The sequence below is a fragment of the Antedon mediterranea genome, chromosome 6 (assembly GCF_964355755.1).
Source record: "Antedon mediterranea chromosome 6, ecAntMedi1.1, whole genome shotgun sequence".
NCBI lineage: Eukaryota > Metazoa > Echinodermata > Crinoidea > Comatulida > Antedonidae > Antedon > Antedon mediterranea.
Genome location: NC_092675.1, coordinates 5,818,449 through 5,843,229, shown reverse-complemented (window position 1 = coordinate 5,843,229; position 24,781 = coordinate 5,818,449). Strand labels below are relative to the sequence as shown.

At 32.0% G+C, this 24,781-nt stretch overlaps 1 long non-coding RNA gene across 1 annotated transcript; it reads left to right on the top strand.

The window, feature by feature from the left end:
- The first annotated feature begins 14,718 nt into the window (after positions 1–14,718).
- LOC140052341 (uncharacterized) lies at positions 14,719–17,230 on the top strand. Its single transcript, XR_011845621.1, has 5 exons — positions 14,719–14,750; positions 15,065–15,097; positions 15,401–15,432; positions 15,742–15,781; positions 16,584–17,230. It is a non-coding gene; the product is annotated as an uncharacterized lncRNA (long non-coding RNA).
- The last annotated feature ends 7,551 nt before the right edge of the window (positions 17,231–24,781 follow it).

The following is a 24,781-nucleotide window of genomic DNA, read 5'->3' as shown; positions in this document are numbered from 1 at the left end:
TATCTATACACTTTATGCTTAATTTTTCTGACATAGGAGGCGAGTACAATTGAAAAACCTTTTCAGCAAATTCGGTTGGTTAATCGGTCGGTCGGTCAGTAATTGTTTGTGTATTTTTTTTTATTTATTTACTTTTGTAACTTAAGATTGATAGTGTAAGGTACCTTACTTTGAAATCACTCCTCAATATTATGCGGCGGATGATTAAACATCATTGTCAAATGATGATACAAAATGAATAACCCTTATAGAGAAATACACGGAGAAGTGACGATTTATTTCATTAGATGTATTGAATTCAATTCCATTTTGTTGTGTTAATACAGGTTATTTACTTAGCAGACGATACCACATTTATATTTCTCATTCAGACTTACATGTTTTATAATTATACTATTGGCAGACCTCCCAAAATGAAATATCAGGTTTTATAATACATCTAATACATCAACAATAGATGGTGCTATGAAAATTGCCTGCCGAAGGCGAAAAAAGCGGTACCAACTCCTTTCACTTATTAAACAATTCATGAATAGATTATAAACATCTTACGGACCGATGTTAGTATGTTTTTTTATTCACTTATCTATATTTAGAGTAGTGGTGGAGAACAGAAGAGATTTGTAAAAAATGCTGGGATGCAGAACAATTTCCTAAACGCGCAGTTTTTACTAATAATACAAATAAGATTTAATAATTTGTTTAATTTTTTAAAACGTTTTATTTTCTAGAAAATAAAAGAAAAAACATTTTTAAAATGTGTTTTTTTTCTTAAAAACACAAAGTTTGAAACAAAAAATGTGAATAAACCGAGTACAACAAGTTTTTACATAGCATAGTTTATTATAATATAATACTCATAATAAATAATGGAACTATCCAACATATAACGAATGACATCACCAGTATGTCATTCATCTTACGGGTCAACGACATCATGAATGTCCAGTGTAGTACTGTGTATCGTTTGATATAATTGGCCATTTTTCATGTGAAAAATAAAATTATGATGTGTCCCATCCGGTTCAAGTCACAAAAATAATGTCTTCTAATCTATGGTTGAGGCGTTGTTGGCCTTAGCCTTTATGAGTAAAAATAGGTATAATAACAATAAGATAAGTAAGACAAAAATGAGAAAGAAAACAGAAAGGACAACAATAATGTGCTTTATAAGTTTGTCATATTCTCGATCAACTATCTGTGATACTGTTGTAGGCCGATTTGTTGTCAACAAAACACGTTTTGTTTTGGTAATTCCACGGTAGTTGACTCCTTAAAATCATTTATGACATGAAGTAGTTTGCTTTCACTATATCTTGGAGCAATTTCATCTGGTACTTTTAAACTACAGACGTAATAAGAGCCATTTGTAAGGGTTGTTGCTGTTTCCGATTCTGCAATCCAGATATGTGTATCATTTGCTGTAATTGGCCAATTATCACGTACACTCGAAAATTGTAATTTTTTGTCCCATTTTAACTCTGGTTCAGGGGTTATCTTTTCACATAAGCAATACACAACGAAAACCTCTCCAATATTGTAAGATGACTTCTTAAACCTTACGATTGGATATTCATCTGATGGTATTTCACGTACAGTAAGCTTCCCAATACTTGAAGTGAGCAGGATATTGCCATTATATTTAAAATAACATTTGTAATCTCCTGCATCTTCTCTTTTGACTGGATCAATCCTCAAAAAGTGTCTTGCATTGTCATATTGATTGTGAATAGTAATACGTTCCATATCGAATCCATTACTTGGTTCGCTGATAATGTATTAGAACCTTTGGTCCAGATGACGTCGTAATTACGTTCCATTTCTTCTGAGATATCTCTAAAAAGACAGGTCACGTATGCTTCTCCCTTTTCTACTACTGAATAGTCCATTGGTTGATAGGCAAATCTAACAGATAAACTGTTCTGGCAGCAGAATAGTACAATGATAAGTATGTATGTAAATTTACATCTAGTTCCATACATTGTCGCTTCTGTTCTCATATTATCCTTAAAAAAAGTAATATTATGTATTACAGTGGATATTCCAACCAACAAGCAAAAAAAAAGTGTTCGTTATAAACTACACTGAAAATACTGTTCAGGCCTAATACATAGTCTTTACGATGATATAAATTTCTTTTAAAAATGAATTGAGTAAAGTAGGGTAAATATACCTGTTGTGTCAGGACATTAATTATTTACTGGTATTATTATTTATTTAAACGTGCTTATAAATTTCTGGGAATGTTAATACACTTATAATATTTTAAAAAGTACACATAGCCTACCTTGATATTGATATTAATGTAATTTACTCTTTGGCGACACGGTGTAACCAATTCGAATTCTCTATTCATACAAAGTCAAACTTGTTATACCGTACTTTACCCGTTCATCAATAATGTTAAGCAATTATAATAGGTTATTATTGTTTATACAGCGTACTGTTGATAAAAAGGTATATGGTATATAAGTCAAATAGCAACGTGATTATGATCTGATCATTCTGTAAACTTTTCCTTTGACAATTGTTGTTTGTACATTTAGTACAGGCCTACTAAACAACCAATTTAATGTGTCTGTGGTAGGACATTGACTTGACTTGACTCGCAAGTTAATAACATTGTATTTTGAATTATAATCATAACCATTATCGTTTTTGCTCTATTTTGTAGTGTAAACTACCGCTTTTATTCGTTCGTCATATTATATCACAAATAATAATAAATAAAACTAGACATGAAACTCGTCACTTTGACGAGTTAGTTATCCGCACGACAGATGCCACGTGCACGTCATACGTTAAAAACTATAATAAGAGGTGGTCCTGTATTTTCGCCTTGTAGCCTATTATAATTATACAGTACACTGTGTATAAAAGGAGACATTAATTCTACATGATACAGAGGGCGGCAAACAACAATTTGCTCACATCAGAGACTATGCTGGTGTACATTGTACTACTGTATTATTATATGACATATTAACTGAATTATGGGACCTGCCTTTAATTCAAATATTTAACATGATGACGTCTTAAAAAAAACAACACAACGATAGCAATTTCTGAAGAAAATTATCTTAGCAACAACATATTAACGTGTAGAAGAAATTTGAATACGTAAAATGTTGGTGCGCGCACATTTAAATGTGATGAACTATTACGCAAAATATGAAAATACGACTTTTTTTATTCAACTGGCAATATGATGACGTCACAACATCCGATTGGCAAAATGTTTACATGAATTCGTATCTACAATCCTATAGCTTCCAGAAAACGTTTTAATCGTGATTATCACATTTTATTCTTACGAGCTATTACAGATTAAAATTTACTGTAAAGATGAAATTAATGACCCACGTAATTAAAATTTTTAGGCATGATGACGTTATAAAAATTAAAATATTTTTATCTCATGCTAAAGAAAGTTGATTAACCTAGACAATATATAAATATAGGAGAAAAAGGAATACAGATAAGCGTGATGCGCTCCATTGAATGTGATGAGCAATAACGAAACAGACAAAAATCCTATATTTTACATTCGTGTGGCCATACGATTACGTCACAATGTTTTTTTAGCCTTATCGATGCATGATCCGATATCTGCAACTCATCAACTTCTAGATTTTGTAATAAAAATAAACGGTTCACGGTTTACTTTAGAAACTATGACTGTTTAAAAAAAGACATTATTTTGATGATTTTTTAAGCTTTTTCATAAAAAACGCGCACAAATTGTCTAATTCAACGTGTTCGTATGGCGTTATTTAAACTGGAAAAGTTCTAAATTGTTTTCAAAATTACTAGGAAAGGCTTGAAAAATATAATTCAAGAGAAAAAAATATGTTTTTATCGCTACGTGCGCACCGCGTGCGTAAAAAATCGCGCGCCCGTGGGAATTTTTGACATGCTCAAAATGACATGAAACGCGTAAAAAGTTGATTAGAAATTAATTTTGCGCATTTTGAAATTTTAAATGCGCGTGCGCGCGTAACTTCTTGTGAAACATGCCATTTTTAATCCGTAGAAAGTTTGCCCCTGATATGACTTAAATTTTGTCAAAGTGTCAATACTAAATGACTTTTGGTTTTTAATCTATGATCAATCATTGAAATTCATAAAATTGCGCGTAAGTCACGTTGCGCAACTATGACGTCATTCAAAAATAGGAGGTGCACAACTTCACGTAAATGCCCATATGTTGTCAAAGTTATGAAATGTTATGTTTACACATTTTAGAGAAACGCGACTCACAAAAAGGAAGGAAGGAAAGAAGAACTAGACATGTAACTCGTCACTTTGACGAGTTAGTTATCCGCACGACAAACGCCACGTGCACGTCATACGTTAGAATATTGCACACAGAAAAAAATTATGGCATTATGACCTGATCTGAAGAATATGATATGTTGTTAGTGCTGAATTCTGTCAATTTTGTGTCATATAGTATATACATGAAAACAGTATAATCTGTATACATGTTACATACAGTGTAGAAGAGGTGAAATTACGGGACCTGCCATTTATTCAAATTTGTAACATGGCGACGGTATCAAGATGAAACACTAAGATAGCAATTTCGGAAGGAAATTATCTCAGCAACAACATATTAACGTGTAGAAGAAATTTGAATACGTTTAATATTGATGCGCGCTCTTTTGAATATAATGAACTATGACGAAAAATATGAAAATACGACTTTTTTTATTCAACTGGCCATATGATGACGTCACAAGATCCGATTGGGAAAATGTTTACATAAATTCGTATCTACAATCCAATAGCTTCCAGAAAACGTTTTAATCATGATTATCACGTTTTATTCTGACGAGCTATAACAGATTGAAATTTACTGTAAGGACGAAAATAAGTGACCCACGTTATTTACATTTTTAGACATGATGACGTCATAAATATTAAAATATTTTTAACTCATACGAAAGATAGTTGATTGACCTAGATAATATAAAAATCGGGGTAAAAATGGAAAACAGATAATTGGAGATGCGCTCTATTAAATGTCATGCGCTATGATGAAAGATACAAAAATCCTATATTTTATATTCGCGTGGGCATACGGTGACGTCACAATGTCCGGTTAGCCATATTAATGCATGATTCAAAATCTACAACTCATTAACTTCCAGAATATGTAATTAAAAAAAAGTTCTCCATGTAGTTTAGAATCTATGACTGTTTAAAAATAGGCATAATTTTGACGAATTTTTGAACTTTTTCACCAAATACGCGTGCAAATTATCTAAATCGACGTGCTCGTATGACGTAATTTTAAGTCGAAATTGTTTAAAATTTGGTAACATTACTAGAAAAGGCTGAAAAAACATAAATCACGCGAAAAAAATATGTTTTTAACGCTACGTGTGCACCGCGTGCGTAAAATTGTTCGCGCGCGTGGGAATTTTTGACATGCTCAAAATGACATGAAACGCATAGAAAGTTGATTAGAAGTTTATATTTCGCACGTTAAAATTTTAAACGCGCGTGCGCGCGTAACTTTTTGTGAAACATGCTATTTTTAATCCATAGAAAGTTTGCGCTTGATATGACTTAAATTTTCACAAAGTTTCAAAACAAAATTATGTTTGGTTTTTAGTCTATGATCAATCATTGAAATTCATAAAATCGCACGTAAGTCACGTTGCGCAACTCTGACGTCATTCAAAAATAGGAGGTGCACAAGTTCACATAAATGTCGATATGTTGACAAAGTTACGATATGTTCTGTCTACACGTTTTAGAGAAACGCGACGCACAAAAATGACAGAAAGAAAGAAGTATAATACAGAAAAAAAATTTGATGAAACAGGACGATTACAAGGAGTTATCCGCTACTAAGCGGATAACTAACTAGACATGAAACTCGTCACTTTGACGAGTTAGTTATCCGCTCGACAAACGCCACGTGCACGTCATACGTTAGAATATTGCACACAGAAAAATATTAAGGCATTATGACCTGAACTGAAGAATATGAAATGTTATTTCTGAATTCTGTTATTTTGTGTCATATACATAGTATACACAGTACAATCTGTATACATATCACAAACAGTGTAAAATAGGTGAAATTACGGGACCCGTATTTTATTGTAATTTTTAACATCTTGACGGCTTCAAAATGAAATGCAAAAGTAGAAATTTCAGAATGAAATTATCTCAGCAACAACATATTAACGTGTAGAAGAAATTTGAATACGTGAAATATTGATGCCCGCTCTTTTAAATGTAATGAAATATAACGCAAAAGATGAAAATACGACTTTTTTTATATAACTGGCCATATGATGACGTCACAACATTCGATTGGCACAATTTTCACATGATTTTGTATCTACAATACAATAGCTTCCTGAAAACGTTTTAATCGTGATTATCACATTTTATTCTTACGAGCTATAACAGATTAAAATTTACTGTAAAGATGAAATTAATGACCAAAGTAATTTAAATTTTTAGGCATGATGACGTTAAAAAAATTAAAAAATTTTAAATTCATGCAAAAGATAGTTGATTGACCTAGAATATATTAAAATCGGGGTGAAAATGGACAACGAATAAGTGGAGATGCGCTCTATTAAATGTGATGAGCTATGACGAAAGAGACAAAAATCCTATATTTTATATTCGCGTGGCCATACGATGACGTCACAATGTCCGGTTAGCCATATTAATGTATGATCCGATATCTACAACTCATCAACTTCCAGAATATGTAATTAAAAAAAAGTTCCCCATGTAGTTTAGAATCTATGAATGTTTAAAAATAGGCATAATTTTGACGAATTTTTGAACTTTTTCACCAAAAACGCGTGCAAATTATCTAATTCGACGTGCTCGTATGACGTAATTTTAAGTCGAAATTGTTTAAAATTTGGTAACATTACTAGAAAAGGCTGAAAAAACATAAATCACGCGAAAAAAATATGCTTTTAACGCTACGTGTGCACCGCGTGCGTAAAAATTTTCGCGCGCGTGGGAATTTTTGACATGCTCAAAATGACATGAAACGCATAGAAAGTTGATTAGAAGTTGATTTTTCGCTTTCTAAAATTTTAAACGCGCGTGCGCGCGTAACTTCTTGTGGAACATGCTATTTTTAATCCATAGAAAGTTTGCGCTTGATATGACTTAAATTTTCACAAAGTGTCAAAACAAAATTATGTTTGGTTTTTAGTCTATGATCAATCATTGAAATTCATAAAATCGCGCGTAAGTCACGTTGCGCAACTCTGACGTCATTCAAAAATAGGAGGTGCACAAGTTCACGTAAATTTCGATATGTTGACAAAGTTACGATATGTTCTGTTTACAAGTTTTAGAGAAACACGACGCACAAAAATGACAGAAAGAAAGAAGTACTAGATTTGAACTCGTCACTACGGACGAGTTAGGTTATCCGCAGCGCAAAGGCCACGTGCACGTCATACATTAAAATATTGCGCGCAGAAAAACCATTAAGTCATTGAAACAATTTCAGTGTGCTCTCTATTTTTCGTCACGTCTGAATATATACGGTATACGCTATATACTGTATACGTACTACATACAGTGCAGAATAGGTGAAAATAAGTGACCAAAGTTATTGACGCTTTTGGACATGATGACGTCATCACAATTTCTAAAATGGTTAATCATGCGAAAGATAATTGATTGACCTAGACAATATAAAGAAATGGAGGGCAATGGAATACGGATAACAGGAGATGCGCTCTATTAAATGTGATGAGCTATACGAAAGAGAAAAAAATCCTATATTTTATATTCGAGTAGCCATACGATGACGTCACAATGTACTGTTAGCCATATTGATACATGAATCGATATCTACAACTCATCTACTACCAGAATATGTAATTACAAAAAAGTTCACCACGTAGTTTAGAATCTATGACTGTTTAAAAAAAGGCATAATTTTGACAAATTTTTAGACTTTTTTATCAAAATTGCGCGCAAATTGTTTAATTCTACGTGCTCGTATGACGAGATTTTAAGGCAAAATTGATTGAAAGTTGATAAATTTATTATAAAAGACAGAAAAAACAAAAATCAAGCAAAAAAAAGATGTTTTTGCGCTACGTGCGCACGTGCGCGTAAGAAAAGTGCGCAAGCGTGGGAATTTTTGAAATGCTCAAAATGACATGAAACGCGTAGAAAGTTGATTAGAAATTGATTTTTCGCATTTTGAAATTTTAAACGCGCGTGCGCGCGTAACTTTTTGCGCAACCTGCCATATTTAATCTACAGAAAGTTTGCGCTTCATATGACTTAAATTTTCACCAAGTTTCAATACAAAATGACTTTTGGTTTTTAATCTATGATCAATAATTGAAATTCATAAAATCGCGCGTAACTTACGCTGCGCGACTCGAAATTTGAAAAAAAAAGTTTCTTGCACATCTACAGATATAGGGCAATCTTTTGACAAAGTTATACAATCTTCTGTTGGCTAGAATTAGAGATACGCTGCCCACAAAAAATGGGAGAGAAGTGTGGAAAGAAAGAAATAAATACTAGATTTGAACTCGTCACTACGTACGAGTTAGGTTATCCGCAGCACACAAGCCACGCGCACGATATAAGTTAGAATATTGCGCGCAGAAAAACGATTACGCCATTTAAAAAATGTTAGCGCGCTATTTTGCGTCACGTCTGAGTATATACGGTATACACTATATAATGTATACGTACTACATACAGTGCAGAATAGGTGAAAATAAGTGACCAAAGTTATTGACGCTTTTGGACATGATGACGTCATAACAATTATAAAAATGGTGAATCATTCGAAAGATAATTGATTGACCTAGGCAATATATAAAAATGGGGGAAAATGGAATACGGATAAGTGGAGATGCGCTCTATTAAATGTGATGAGCTATGACGAAAGAGACAAAAATCCTATATTTGATATTCGTGTGGCCATACGATGACGTCACAATGTCCGGTTAGCCAAATCGATGCATGATTCTATATCTACAACTCATCTACATTCAGAATATGTAATTTTAAAAAAGTTCACCACGTAGTTTAGAATCTATGACTGTTTAAAAAAAGGCATAATGTTGACAAATTTTTGAACTTTTTCATCAAAAATGCGCGTAAATTGTTTAATTCTACGTGCTCGTATGACGTGATTTTATGTCGAAATTGTTTGAAAGTTGGTAAATTTACTAAAAAAGACAGGAAAAACAAAAATCAAGCAAAAAAATGAAGTTTTTGCGCTATATGCGCACGCGGGCGTAAAAAAAATGCGCACGCGTGGGAATTTTTGAAATGCTCAAAATGACATGAAACGCGTAGAAAGTTGATTAGAAATTAATTTTTCGCATTTTGAAATTTTAAACTCGCGTGCGCGCGTAACTTTTTGTAAAACATGCCATTTTTAATCCATAGAAAGTTTGCGCATTATGTGACTTAAATGTTCCCCAAGTTTCAATACAAAATGACTTTTAGTTTTTATTCTATGATCAATCATTGAAATTCACAAAATCGCGCGTAACTTACGCTGCGCGACTCGTAATTCAAAAAAAAAAGTTTCTTGCACATCTACAGCTACAGGGCAATCTTTTGACAAAGTTATACAATCATATGTTGCCCAGAATTAGAGATACGCTGCGAACAAAAATCGTGGAAAGAAAGAAGAACATAGAAAAACTAGATTTGAACTCGTCACTACGGACGAGTTAGGTTATCCGCAGCGCAAAAGCCACGTGCACGTCATACGTTAAAATATTTCGCGCAGAAAAACGATTATGCCATTGAAAAAAATCTTAGTGCGCTTTCTATTTTGCGTCACGTCAAAGTGTATACGGTATACGCTATATACTGTATACGTACTACATACAGTTCAGAATAGGTGAAAATAATTGACCAAAGTTATTGACGATTTTGCACATGATGACGTAATAACAATTTTTAAAATTGTGAATCATGCGAAAGATAATTGATTGACCTAGACAATATAGAGAAATGGAGGGAAATGAAATACGGATAAGTGGAGATGCGCTCTATTAAATATGATGAGCTATGACGAAAGAGACAAAAATCCTATGTTTGATATTCGAGTGGCCATACCATGACGTCAAAATGTCCGGTTAGCTTAATCGATGCATGATTCTATATCTACAACTCATCTTCTTTCAGAATATGTAAAAAAAAATAAAATTCACCATGTAGTTTAAAATCTATGAATGTTCAAAAAAGGTATAATTTTGACACAATTTTGAAATTTTTTTTCAAAAACGCGCACAAATTGTTTAATTTTACGTGCTCGTATGACGTGATTTTAAGTCGAAATTGTTTGAAAGTTGGTAAAATTACTAGAGAAGGCTGAAAAATCAAAAATCAAGCAAAAAAAATATGTTTTTGCGCTGCGTGCGCACGCGCGCGTAAAAATATTGCCCACGCGTAGGAATTTTTGAAATGCTCAAAATGACATGAAACGCGTAGAAAGTTGATTAGAAATGAATTTAGCGCATTTTGAAATTTTGAACGCGCGTGCGCGCGTAACTTTATTGAAACATGCCATTTTTAATCCATAGAAAGTTTGCGCATGATATAACTTAAATTTTCACCAAGTTTCAATAGAAAATAACTTTTGGTTTTTAATCTATGATCAATCATTAAAATTCATAAAATCGCGCGTAACTTACGCTGCGCGACTCGAAATTTAAAAAAAAAAGTTTCTTGCACATCTACAGCAACAGAGCAATCTTTTAACAAAGTTATACAATCATATGTTGGCCAGAATTAGAGATAGGCTGCGAACAAAAATCGTGGAAAGAAAGAAGAACATAGAAAAAAAAAAAGAAAAAAAAAAAGATCGTGACAATAACAAGGGGTTATCCGCCAAGTGCGGATAACCAAAAAGATCCTGACAATAACAAGAGGTTATCCGCCAAGTGCGGATAACCAACTAGACTTGAACTCGTCACTACGGACGAGTTAGGTTATCCGCAGCGCAAAAGCCACGTGCACGTCATTACGCTAGAATATTGCGCGCAGAAAAACGATTATGCCATTGATAAAATGCTAGCGCTCTCTCTATTTTGCGTCACGTCTGAGTATATACGGTATACACTATATACTGTATACTTACTACATACAGAGCAGAATAGGTGAAAATAAGGGACCCAAGTTATTGACTCTTTTGGACATGATGACGTCATCACAATTTAAAAAAGGGTAGATTATGCGAAAGATAATTGATTGGCCTAGATAATATAACAAAATGGGGGGAAATGGAATACGGATAAGTGGAGATGCGCTCTATTAAATGTGATGAGTTATGCGAAAGAGACAAAAATCCTATATTTTATATTCGAGTGGCCATACGAGGACGTCATAATGTCCGGTTAGCCATATCGATACATGATTTGATATCTACAACTCATTTACTTCCAGAATCTGAAATTTTAAAAATGTTCACCACGGAGTTTAGAATCTATGACTGTTTAAAAAAAGGCATAATTTTCACAAATTTTTGTACATTTTCATCAAAAATGCGCGTAAATTGTTTAATTCTACGTGCTCGTATGACGTGATTTTAAGTCGAAATTGTTTGAAAGTAGGTAAATTTACTAAAGAAAGACAGGAAAAACAAAAATCAAGCAAAAAAATGATGTTTTTGCGCTACTTGCGCACGCGCGCGTAAAAAAATTGCGCACGCCTGGGAATTTTTGAAATGCTCAAAATGACATGAAACGCGTAGAAAGTTGATTAGAAATTGATTTTACGCATTTTGAAATTTTAAACGCGCGTGCGCGCGTAGCTGTCTGTAAAACATGCCATTTTTAATCAATAGAAAGTTTGCGCTTGATATATCTTAAATTTTCACCAAGTTTAAATACAAAACTACTTTTAGTTTTTATTCTATGATCAATCATTGAAATTCATAAAATCGCGCGTAACTTAGGCTGCGCGACTCGAAAATAAAAAAAAATAGTTTCTTGCACATCTACAGATTTAGGTCAATCTTGTGACAAAGTTACACAATTTTATATTGGCCAGAATTAGAGATACGCTGCCAACAAAAAATGGGAGAGAAGGGTGGAAAGAAACAAATAAATACTAGATTTGAACTCGTCACTACGGACGAGTTAGGTTATCCGCAGCGCAAAAGCCACGTGCACGTCATACGTTAGAATAGTGCGCGCAAAAAAATAAAACGATTATGGCATGCATTGAAAAATGTTAGTGCGCTCTCTATGTTGCGTCGCGTCTAAGTATATACGGTATAACACTATATACTGTATACGTACTACATACAGTGCAGAATAGGTGAAAATAAGTGACCAAAGTTATTGACGCATTTGAACATGATGACGTCATCACAATTTTTAAAATGGTGGATCATGCGAAAGGTAATTGATTGATCTAGACAATATAAAAAAATTGAGTGAAATGGAATAAGGATAAGTAGAGATGCGCTCTATTAAATTGACGAGCTATGACGAAAGAGAAAAAAATCCTATATTTTATATTCGGGTGGCCATACGATGACGTCACAATGTCTGGTTAGCCATATCAATGCATGATTCGAGAAAAACAACTCATCTACTTCCAGAATCGGAAATTTTAAATATTTTCACCTCTGAGTTTAGAATCTATGACTTTTTAAAAAAAGGCATAATTTTCACAAATTTTTGAACTTTTTCATCAAAAACGCGCGCAAATTGTTCAATTCTACGTGCTCGTATGACGTGATTTTAAGTCGAAATTCATTGAAAATTGGTAAATGTACTAGAAAAGGCTGAAAAAACAAAAATCAAGCAAAAAAAAGATGTTTTTGCGCTACGTGCGCACGCGCGCCTAAAAAATATGCGCACGCGTGGGAATTTTTGAAAAGCTCAAAATGACCTGAAACGCGTAGAAAGTTGATTAGAAATGAATTTTTCGCAACTTGAAATTTTAAACGCGCGTGCGCGCGTAACTTTATGTCCAACATGCCATTTTTAATCCATAGAAAGTTTGCCCTTGATATGACTTAAATGTTCACCAAGTGTCATTACAAAATGACTTTTGCTTTTTAGTCTATGTTAAATACGCGAAATTCATAAAATCGCGCGTAGCTTACGCTGCGCGACTCAAAATTAAAAAAAAAAAGTTTGTTGCACATCTACAGCTACAGAGCAATCTTTTGACAAAGTTATACAATCATATGTTGGCCAAAATTAGAGATACGCTGCGAACAAAAATCGTGGAAAGAAAGAAGAACATAGAAAAAAAAAAAGAAAAAAAAAAAGATCCTGACAATAACAAGGGGTTATCCGCCAAGTGCGGATAACCAACTAGATTTGAACTCGTCACTGCGGACGAGTTAGGTTATCCGCGAAAACGCAACGTCTAATATACACGTATAATACATAGGTCTTACGTGAAAACTAATTTTCGTTATTCGTTACATATTTGTATATATTATATTGGCTCATATTTTATAGTTTAGCTTTTATTTTCAACCTGTTATTGGTGTTTTACACTGTTGGTTTGATATAAAGAATATTGGTAATTTTGGCAAGGATTGCATGCCATACTGTAGGTGAACTGAATTTCGAGAAAATTCGACAACGTGTTGTGTTGTGGTATGTCGTTGGTAAACTCCATGTTGGTTTTTAAGAGTCGTTCTCTGATAATACTGTTACAAATACCATTTTATATCGTCGAACTTCAACGATTAAATAAATAAATAACAAACTCAAGTTTGTTTAGAATTGATATACTATAAGAAATAGGTAAGAAATTATGTGGATTGTTTGATTTGTAGTTGTTTTGTAATTGCTACTTACTAACGATACCCTAGCCTACTATAGATATAGAGTAGAGGCCTGCTGTGTTTGTATACACCGTACGGAAGAAGGATGTCTGTAGTTTCAGAGATGGCAAACGTCGTGACGTTTTTCAGCCCGATGGCTTTCGTAGCAGCACGACAATCGTGTATGGCCATGTATGTGTATGTTAAATACGGTCCCGGTAAATATACGCACAAATATGTCTGGTACACAGTGTACCTAGGCCTAGCCTGTACAAGAGCACTTGTTGTTTTTAGTAGGACTAAACGGCGCTAGTTCCCTTTTGCACATGGGATGGCTTATATATTAACTCTAGCTTAATTTTTAGTTGTATAAATTCTTAAAGAGAAGAAACAATGATTCGTGCTTCTTACAATAGCATGTTGTCTATAGGCTTACGCTAGTCCAGTAGTCCTAGTAGTAGTAGTGTAGGCCAGTGCAGTTCCCTTTCGCACCTGTCATTGTTACAAATATTGTGGCTGTGATCACAATTTGTATTGATATTTATAATAATAATAATATATTTTTGTCTTGTAGCTGTTGGAAGAGATACACAATTGTCTCTACTTTAGTATCTCTAGAATATCGTAAGTAGTGTATATAAAATAAATAGTTTGTAGAGATGATTAATGGTTTCATGATAGGGAGTGAACTGTTGCCTGTTATTTTGTAGGCATTTTCTATTATGAAACATTTACATAATTCAGATTTTATTGTTGGTGAATAAAATAAAATGAAATTAGCATTGAGACAACATGTAGGCCCCAATCAGCCGTTTCATACCCAAAGTCATTTTGAGGAAATTTCTTCATTTCTCAGTCATTGATTAAGAAGCATGTTGATTTGGAAAAAGTGTTAATGTTGTTTATTACCATTATTAATGTTTTTCCTTGTTTTTTTTAAGATTGTAGAAAATATAGTGTCAGCTACAGCTGTGTGAGTATTAGTAGATTATCTGTTAACAAAGGGAAAACATATTTTCCTTACTTTGTGAACTGTTGCCTGTTATTTTGTAGGCATTTTCTATTATGAAACATTTACATAATTCAGATTTTATTTTTTGTGAATAAAATATTAAATGAAATTAGCATTGAGACAACATGTAGGCCCTAACCAGCCGTCTTATACCCAACGTCATTTTGAGGAAATTTCTTCATTTTTCAGTCATTGATTAAGAAGCTTGTTGATTTGGAAAAAGTGTTAATGTTGTTTATTACCAATTATTAATGTTTTTCCTTGTTTTTTTTTAGATTGATAGAACATATACAGTGTCAGCTACAGCTGTGAGTATTAGTAGATTATCTGTTAAACGGATAAAACTTATTTTCTTTACTTTGTGCCTGTTATTTTGTAGGCATTTTCTATTATGAAACATTTACATAATTCAGATTTATGGTTTGTGAATAAAATATTAAATGAAATTAGCATTGAGACAACATGTAGGCCCTAATCAGCTGTCTCATACCCAAAGTCATTTTGAGGAAATTACTTAATTTTTCAGACATTGATTAAGAAACTTGTTGATTTGGAAAAAGTGTTAATGTTGTTTATTGTCGTTAATAATGTTTTTCCTTGTTTTTTTTTAGATTGTAGAAAATATACAGTGTCAGCTACAGCTGTGAGTATTAGTAGATTATCTGTTAAACGGAGAAAACATATTTTCCTTACTTTGTGAACTGTTGCCTTTTATTTTGTAGGCATTTTCTATTATGAAAAATTTACTTAATTCTATTCTAATTTTATTGTTTGTGAATAAGATATTAAATGAAATTAGTATTGAGAAAACATGTAGACCCCAATCAACCGGCCCATACCTAAAGTCATTTTGAGGAAAATTCTTAATTTTTAGATTAAGAAGCATGTTGATTTTGAAAAAGTGTTAATGTTGTTTATTGCCATTATTAATGATTTTCCTTTTATTTTTTAGATTGTAGTTGTACAGAAAATATACAGTGTCAGTTACAGCTGTGAGTATTAGAAAATTATCTGTAAAACATAAAAAACATATTTTCCTTACTTGATGCCCTCCCTTAATTGATAAACATGTGTTGTCTGTAAATTTACAATACTGAGTGACCAAATATTTTTGTGTATAAAATTCTATTATATTAGAACATTGAATAATTAAACCTATTTTCAGATTATATGTTTATACTAGGACTTTATTTAATATAAAGGCCTAGTATGTATGTGTTGAAATGAAATTAAAAAAAAAAAAAAAAAAGGCCTTTATTTAATATTACAATATAAAAATGTATGTGAATTATCATTTTATACAAGTATTTGATTAAAAGCAAAACAAATACAAGTTGATTTCGCAGGAAGTTGAAAAATTGTGAAGGTGAAAGAATTTGTTTCCGACATATTCCATATAATGAATTTTTGACATATTTTTAGGTCACAATATCTTCTATAGTGATTTAGTTATATTGTATAAACCAAAGTCATAAATATATTATCACAATTGACTTAAAAATTTAGGACAATCATCCTTTTTAACATAAATGTGGTGGTCAGTTTCTCCAGGCATATACTTACAATTTATAAAATGGGTCTATCCTGAATTTAGTAGTGAGTTGGTCCTAATTTGGTTTGCTAGGCTCAATAGATCATGTTACATTCCACAAGGGGGATGTGTATAATATTATTTAGCTATTTGTAAATACACTGATTTATTTACTGATTCAATATATAATTCTTCGACTGGAATTCTTAGTACAGTGTATCTTAAAATCAATAACTAACTCTTTTTTTTTTCTTTTATTGTAGGTGACTGTCTTGTATAAACCCACTGGATCTCAGAAGAGATCTGGGTCTTTAGAAAAAGATCCTTCTCTCCGAAGAGAGAATCTACGAGGGGTTACCGAATTTGAAAATCTATGTTCAATTATCTGTAACCATTATGCACAATTATCTGTAACCATTTTGTAAAACATCTTGTAAAACCTTGAAGATAAACCGAAGTTTATTTCAAGACCATTTTTGCAAACATTCACTGAAACCTTGAAGATAAACCGAAGTTTATTTCAAAACCTTTTTTGCAGAAAGTTCGAAGAATAAAACAGAAGCTTATTACAAAAGAATAAATTAAAGAAGATTTAAAGATCACTTTTATTTGAATCTGTTATTAAGTAGAATTGTCAAAAGAATAAAAATTACAATCTTAAACTATTTAGCATAACCAAGTATTACAGAGAAGTTTAAATTAATATTAAGTATTTCATCAAGCCAATATTAAATAGAAGCTATATTTTTGTATTCAGTGAAATTGTATAATCGAATTATTGAAAAAAAGCAGACCATAAAAAATATTGACAAAGAGAAAAGAAATTAGGACAAAAGTTAAAAGTCATAGAAACAAAAGACAATATAAAGTTGAATTGTTTTTGTAATTTTTAATAATTTATTTTGTTGTAGCAAGGATTTCTTTTTAGAAGTTTGAATTGATAAAAAGAACCTAATTGTAATATTCTTTGGAATTGCAGAATACATTTTAATTTAATTTGTAAAAAAAGTTTATTAATTTGAAGAAACTTGTTATACAAATTTTGAATAATGGATATGGAATTCATAACATTAGTTGGTATCTTTTTGTTGATTATCTTTACAATGATAATTTATTTGTGTAAGAATGTGAATAAAGAAGTTACAAGTAAAAAGCATATTTTTGTCAATACAACTGGTAATGTTAATAATGGAGTTATGGATAAGACAGCAGAATTTAAAATAGTTGTTAATGACATCTTGGACCTACTTGATGAATGCTGTTCAACTGAGAATGTCAAAGACGACAGAAATGATGATACAGGTAATGTCAATTGTGAATTTATGAAAGATACAACAGAATTTAAAGGAATAATTGATGATATCATAAACATATTATCTTATGGTACAGATGTCACTTCAGAGTTTGATGATACATGCGATTTCTGTAATATTGAAGTGAAAGTAGACGACAATTGCATAACATGTGACTGTTGTAGTCAATATTTTCATGTGAAATGTGTAAGAGATGTTTTTGAAGACAAACTATGTAATTCCCGGGTAATTTGGATTTGTTCAATGTGTGGGAATAATAATTTTGTTGATAACATGTTTGGCGAAATAGGTATTCCCTGTCATTTCAATAGATATACGATTCTAGAACCTGATGAATCTGTCACTTCAGACTTTCCAGAATTAACGAAAAATAAAGAAAAACGTTATAATAATGCAATATTAAAATGTCAACAAACAGAAAGTGAAGATTTACTTGGTAGTGATTGGATCAGAGTAAGATCAAAGAAAAGAACCGACAACAGAAAAAAAAGATGTAAAAATAGAGGAAATAAGAAAAGGAGAAAGCGCGTTATAAATGGTATAAGTATAGAACCAGGTGTAAAATATATTGGCAAAGGTGTAAAAGATTTCTATGAAAGACAAAATAATAAAAAAATGGAATGGAATATGAATACAACTACTTACAGAGAATACAACAAAGAAAATGGTAAAACGAATATATTGGGAAATTCACAAACAATAATTGACGACAGTGGTAGGCCTATGTGTGATGATTTGAAAAATACAAAAGTAACGCACGGAATACAACAACAATCAGGTGGTGGTTCGAAACGTTTACGAAATAACAAGGGTCGTTTTGTCAAAACTAAGAGGATTGATAACAAAAAAGCACAAGGTAATGTGAATTTAAAGAATGATTGCGATACTATGAAAGATATAAAGAACATGGGTAATAATGACAATTCTGAAACGAAAACTGACGAGGATTTTAAAATGGAATGTACTGTAGAAAACGACAACACAGCGACTGACGATGCGAAAGCACAAAATAATAGCAAAATGAATGACAGAAGTAGAATAATTGATAGTAATGGTACAGATCATAAAAATCAAACATGTGCAAGTTGTGAATTTGAGGAAAATGAAGTATTGATAATTGATGACGGATTCAAAAAAGCAGTGACTGAAAAAATTAGGTCCCATACTAAACCTAAATGTGACCAACATACTATCGATGTGGATATTGAAGTTTTAACAAAAAGTAATTTTTCGGAAGAATTGATAATCGATGATGTACCAAAACAAAAAAATACACGAAAAAGGCAGAAAACACAATCAATAAATGAATTACAAGTATATAATAGTAATGAAAATATAACTGTAGCACAGGGTAATTTTAATCAAGGGAATTATAGATTTGGCTTTGCAAGTGGTAAACAGTGTGTTGCAAATAGTCTTGTAGCTATTCTTTATTCTACAAAGAGGAATGGAAATGAATTTTACACCAAAGACCTTGATACAATATTGACTCTTGGAAACGAGTTGTACCGTTACATTCAGAAAGATTCCACTATGCACGAGGACCTTTTAATGATTTCTGAACTGCCGAAAGAATTGGATATCTTGGATAACACATTTGTAATATCTCCCAAAGAATCAGTTTTTGGCATAATAGATGGGAATCTCGAATTTATGGCTGAATATGGAGCCTTGTCATTAAACCAAGCTCTTGAACAAGAATTACACCAACATGATGCATTTTTTATGAATTTCAACAGAAGCACATTTTCTATTATCAAACGTGTAAATGGATTTCTTATATTTGATCCACATGCAAGAGATCGATTTGGTTGTGTTAGTGAACATGGAAAGAGTATTTTACTTTACAGTCCATCGTGGCAAGGTGTGTACGATTATTGTATAAGATTAGCAAGGTCAATGAACTGTAATTTACATGAAACCGAGTTTGAACTGACTGGTGTAAATATTGAAAATAAGTCTATGATGTTATGTTCCGCTTCTGTGCTCGATGATAATTGTGAACAAAGAAACTTGGGAAACGTCGACGTTGATGAACCTAGTACCTCTTATCAGTATAAATGTAGTACAAGATTACCAGACAAGAATATTGATTCTAACGTTAAAGGCAAAAAACATAATAAAGAAGGTCATGTCTCATCAAGTAATGGATGGCAAAGTGATAGTGATATTGAAATTGTTAATGTTCAGTATGCAGAAAGACCTGACGAGAATTTTAAATTTATTCCTACCTCAGAAGCACAAAAGAAAAACATGTGTAATAAATTAGGCATTCATTGTGAACATACCGATATGAATTGTGGTATTAACAGAGCTAGTCAGATTGGACATCCTCTTCAAATTACAAATATTACAGGTGATGGTAATTGTTTTTATCGTGCAATTTCATACATTATTTCTGGGACTGAAGATAATCATTTATTTTTAAGAAGAGCAATTACTAATCATTTATTGGAAACTGATGACTTATTTATTAATACATTTAGTCACGAATATAGATCAGTTAAGGAATATGTGTTTAAAAAAAGAGTAATGGATAATGGAACGTGGGCATCCAATACTGAAATAAGTGCAATGGCAAACTTGCTTAATACAGATATTTATTCATTTAATGATCAACTTTTGACGTGGCAATTGTTTTCTGCTAAAAAGCCGGGAAGAATAGATGATGTTACAACTGACAATGGTATATATATTTTGTACACCATGAATGTGCATTTTAATGTAGTAGAATCTGTCAATGTGAGTCAAAATAATGTTCAGGAAACAACAGGACAAGTTGATATGAATGTGACATCCCACAATAAACTGTCAAATACAGAGGCGATTTTTTTGGTAAAGAATTCTACAACAAAGAAACGAAAGCAAACTGGAAAAGAAACTTGTGACACATTTGAAGACAAAGAACCAAAACACAAAAAGAGTAAAACTGATGAAAAACCTTGTTCAGAAAGCAAAGTAAAAATATTGAGCGGAAAACGAAAACAATCTTATAGAATTAGAAAAGAAATAGAAAAGAATCGACAGAAAATTAAACGGGAAAGAGAAAAAAAAAATAATTCAGAAGAAATAAAAGAAACCGGAAACAAATATGAAAGTGATTCTGTATACAGAGAGGAAAAGAAACGCAAAGTAAAAGAGGCGCAAAAAATAAGATATGGTGATGATGATTATAAATTCCAAAAAAGGAAAGAAAACAGAGAAAGACAACACAAAAAGTATAGATGTGAACCTGAATATAATGTTAAGGTACGAAATAAAGCTAAAAATAACTACAACATTGATTTGGATTACCGAACAACCAAAAAAGAAACAATGAAGAATAGATACAACAATGAAACAATGTTTAGACATAAAACTAGGCAAAATAATAAACAAAGAAATAAGGAAAGATATCACAATGATCCACAATTTCGAAAAAATTTGAAACAAAATTTAACACAGAAGTATTGTAGTAATTCACAATTCAGAGAAAACATTACCCAAAAATTGACAGAGAAGTATCAAAGTAATTTTAAATTTAGACAAAACTGTAAAGAAAAATTTGTTGAAAAGTATCGGACTAATTTGAAATTTAAACAAAAATGGAAAGATAAATTGGTAGAAAAGTATCGGAGTAATTTAAAATTTAGAACAAAATGCAAAGACAAATTGGCAGAAAAGTATCGGAGTAATTTGAAATTTAGGCAAAAATGCAAAGACAAATTGGCAGAAAAGTATCGGAGTAATTTGAAATTTAGACAAAACTGTAAGCATAAATTGGCAGAGAAATATCGAGGGAATTCAAAATTTCGTCAAAGATGTAAGCAAAGATTTACAGAAAAGTATCATGGTGATGAAGGGTTCCGGAAAAAAATCATTAAGAAAAATATGAAAAATCGGGAAAAAATCAAAACAGAAAACACTAATTTTAATATTGTTTTAGAAAACTTCAGGGAAACAGTTTCTCGTGGTCCTGAATATGTTTGTTGTGTATGCTTTAAATTGTTATTCAAAGATCAAGTTATGAAGTGCATCAAAGCTAAATACAAAAATAAGGCTTGTATAAATGAAAAGTATTTGCATCTTTGCAATAATGAATGTAATAAACCTTGTCAATTTGTCGAATCACCAAGATGTCGTTTATGGAATTGTTTCACATGCCACAGGAAAATGTTAAACGGGAAAGTTCCTGCAGAAGCCAATTCAAACAATTTACAACTACACGATATTCCTCCTGAGCTCAGGTGTTTAAATAATTTAGAGCAGCATTTGATTGGATTAAACATTCCTTTTATGAAATTAATGAATTTACCGAAAGGTGGACAGAATGGAATACATGGACCAGTCGTATGTGTACCATCAAATACTATTGAAACTGTAAAAATGCTGCCTAGACCACAGGTTGATGATCAATTAATATCTGTAAAATTGAAGCGAAAGTTATCTTACAAAGGTTATTACAAATATAAATTTGTTAACACTGCCAATGTTATTCAAGCTCTTAGATATTTACAAGATCACAACAAGTGCTATTTTGACATAGCTATTAATGAAGAATGGCATAATTATTTATCTGAAGAAAACATCGAAAATGCAAATACTAATGTACATGAAAATCAAACATGTGTAGAAAACATTGAAGAAGAAGAGGTAGAAGTAGAAGACCAATTGTGTGGTGCTACCTTTGATACAAGTCTCCAACCTGTTGACATGCGACAAAATTTGGTTGATGAATATTTTAATGAAATAATTTGTTGTGCACCGTGTGAAAATAATAGCCCTATTGCATTATTAAGTAATAAAAGCAATGAAGCAAAATCATTTCCAGTGTTATTTCCAACAGGACAACCAACATTCCATGATACGAGAGATGTTAAAATAACACTTGGACGTTATTTTCACAATAGATTAATGCATATAGATAACAGGTTTGCACAAAATACAGAATTCATATTTTATGCTCAATCTTTATATGAACTTCAACAAATTTTATCTAGTATTTCCATTGCATTGCGAAAAGGGTCAAGTAAAAAGGATGACTTTAGCAAAGTTACTGTATCCGATTTAAAAAATGTTACCAAAATTCAGGAGATTTTAAAATCTGATAAGGGTTATAAATTTTTAAAACAAATTCGTGGAACTCCACCGTACTGGCAAGCTACACAAAAAGATATAATAGCAATGGTTAGACAGATTGGAAAGCCAACATTCTTTCTTTCATTCTCAAGTGCTGACTTCCGTTGGAAAGAAATAATGACGACATTGTTAAATCAGTCAGGAGACCAAAGAAACATTGAAGAATTGGAATGGGCAGATAAATGTAATTTGTTGAAATCAAATCCGGTGACTGTTGCAAGAATGTTTGACAAACGCTTTCATACTTTTTTGAAAAATGTAATTTTGTCTGAAGCACAGCCTATTGGTAAAGTCGTAGATTATTTTTACCGAATTGAATTTCAAATGAGAGGAAGTCCACATGTTCATATGTTAGTATGGGTTGAAAATGCTCCTATTTTTGGTACAGATAAAGATAATGAAGTTATTAATTTTGTTGATAAATATATTTCTTGTGCTGTGCCATGTGAAACTGTAGATCGTGAACTGAATGAAACTGTTAAAAGTGTGCAAATTCACAGTAAAAGACATTCTAAATCATGTAAAAAAAAGGGAACAAATTGCAGATTTAACTTTCCCAGACAACCTTCTGGAAATACATTTGTTATGAGACCTACAATTGTGGATAAAGACAATGATGATAATGATGACAATAAAAAAGCAACGGAGCTGTTAACCTCAGTAAAAGATGCTGTGACTAATGAAGAAACATATAAAAATGCAATAGAACTTTTCCAAAGTTTAGGTATTACACAGAGTGCATTTGAGAAAGCAAATAATTGTGTAGCTACTGAGGAAAAAATAGTTATAAAGAGAAACCCTCAAGATGTGTGGGTAAATCAATATAATCCTTCCTTATTGAGAGCATGGAATGCTAATATGGATATTCAATATATTACAAATGTATATGCATGTATAATTTACGTTATAGGATATATGTCAAAATCTGAACGTGAAATGGGTTTACTGTTAAATCATGCAGCATCAGAAGTAAAAGAAGGCAATGAAGATGCTAGGCAAAGTTTGCGAAAACTTGGTAATGTTTATATGAATAATCGAGAAGTGTCTGCACAAGAAAGTATTTATCGTGTTTGTAGTTTAAGATTAAAAGAATGTTCAAGGAAAGTTGAATTTATCCCAGTAGGACCTAACCCTGTCAGAATGAGTTTACCACTAAGTGTAATTAAAAACAAAGAAGATGATGATGTAAGTGCATGGTTGCCAAATAAGATCGACAAATATAAAGCTCGACCTAATAGTTCTGAATTTAATAAAATGTGCCTTGCAAAATTTTGTTCAGAATATAGAATATTGAGTTCATCAGAAATGAAAGGAAACAAACAAAAAAAGAATGTATTTCAGTTAAAAAAACAGTTGGGATTCATCCAAAAAAGAACACGAACTAGTAATGCTATAGTAAGATACCCACGGTTTCCAATGGATACAGCACCTGAGAAATATTTTTTGAGTATACTTCAGTTATTTCTACCATTTCGAAAAGATGAACAGTTAAAACCTCCAAATTTTGAAACGTATGAACAATTTCATGAGAAAGGATGTGTGAAATTATGTGGCTGTCAATTACAAACGGTAAAGTCAATAGTTCATGGAAACAGGGAACAATATGAAAAAAGTGCTGATGATGTTGAAGAAGCACAGGAATGTTTATCAAAATTTGGACCACAAGAAGATGCATGGAGCCTATTATGTCCAGAAAGCGAAAAAGAAAGGTTAGACAACCCAAAGCCAAATGTAGAGGTTGATGATGAAGAAGATGAATTTTTCATTCCAGATTTTGGAATTCAAAAAAATCCTACATCTAAATTAGAGTCTAATTCATCTAATATTCCAAGACCAGAATTGAACAAAATGATTCGATCTTTAAATGAAAAACAACAACATATATTTTATAAGACCAGACAATGGTGTTTAGACAAAGTTAATGGTAACAAACCTGAAGCATTTTACACTTTCATAACTGGAGGCGCTGGTACAGGAAAAAGTCATTTGGTAAATTGTATTTATAATGAAGCGACACGTATTCTTGGAAA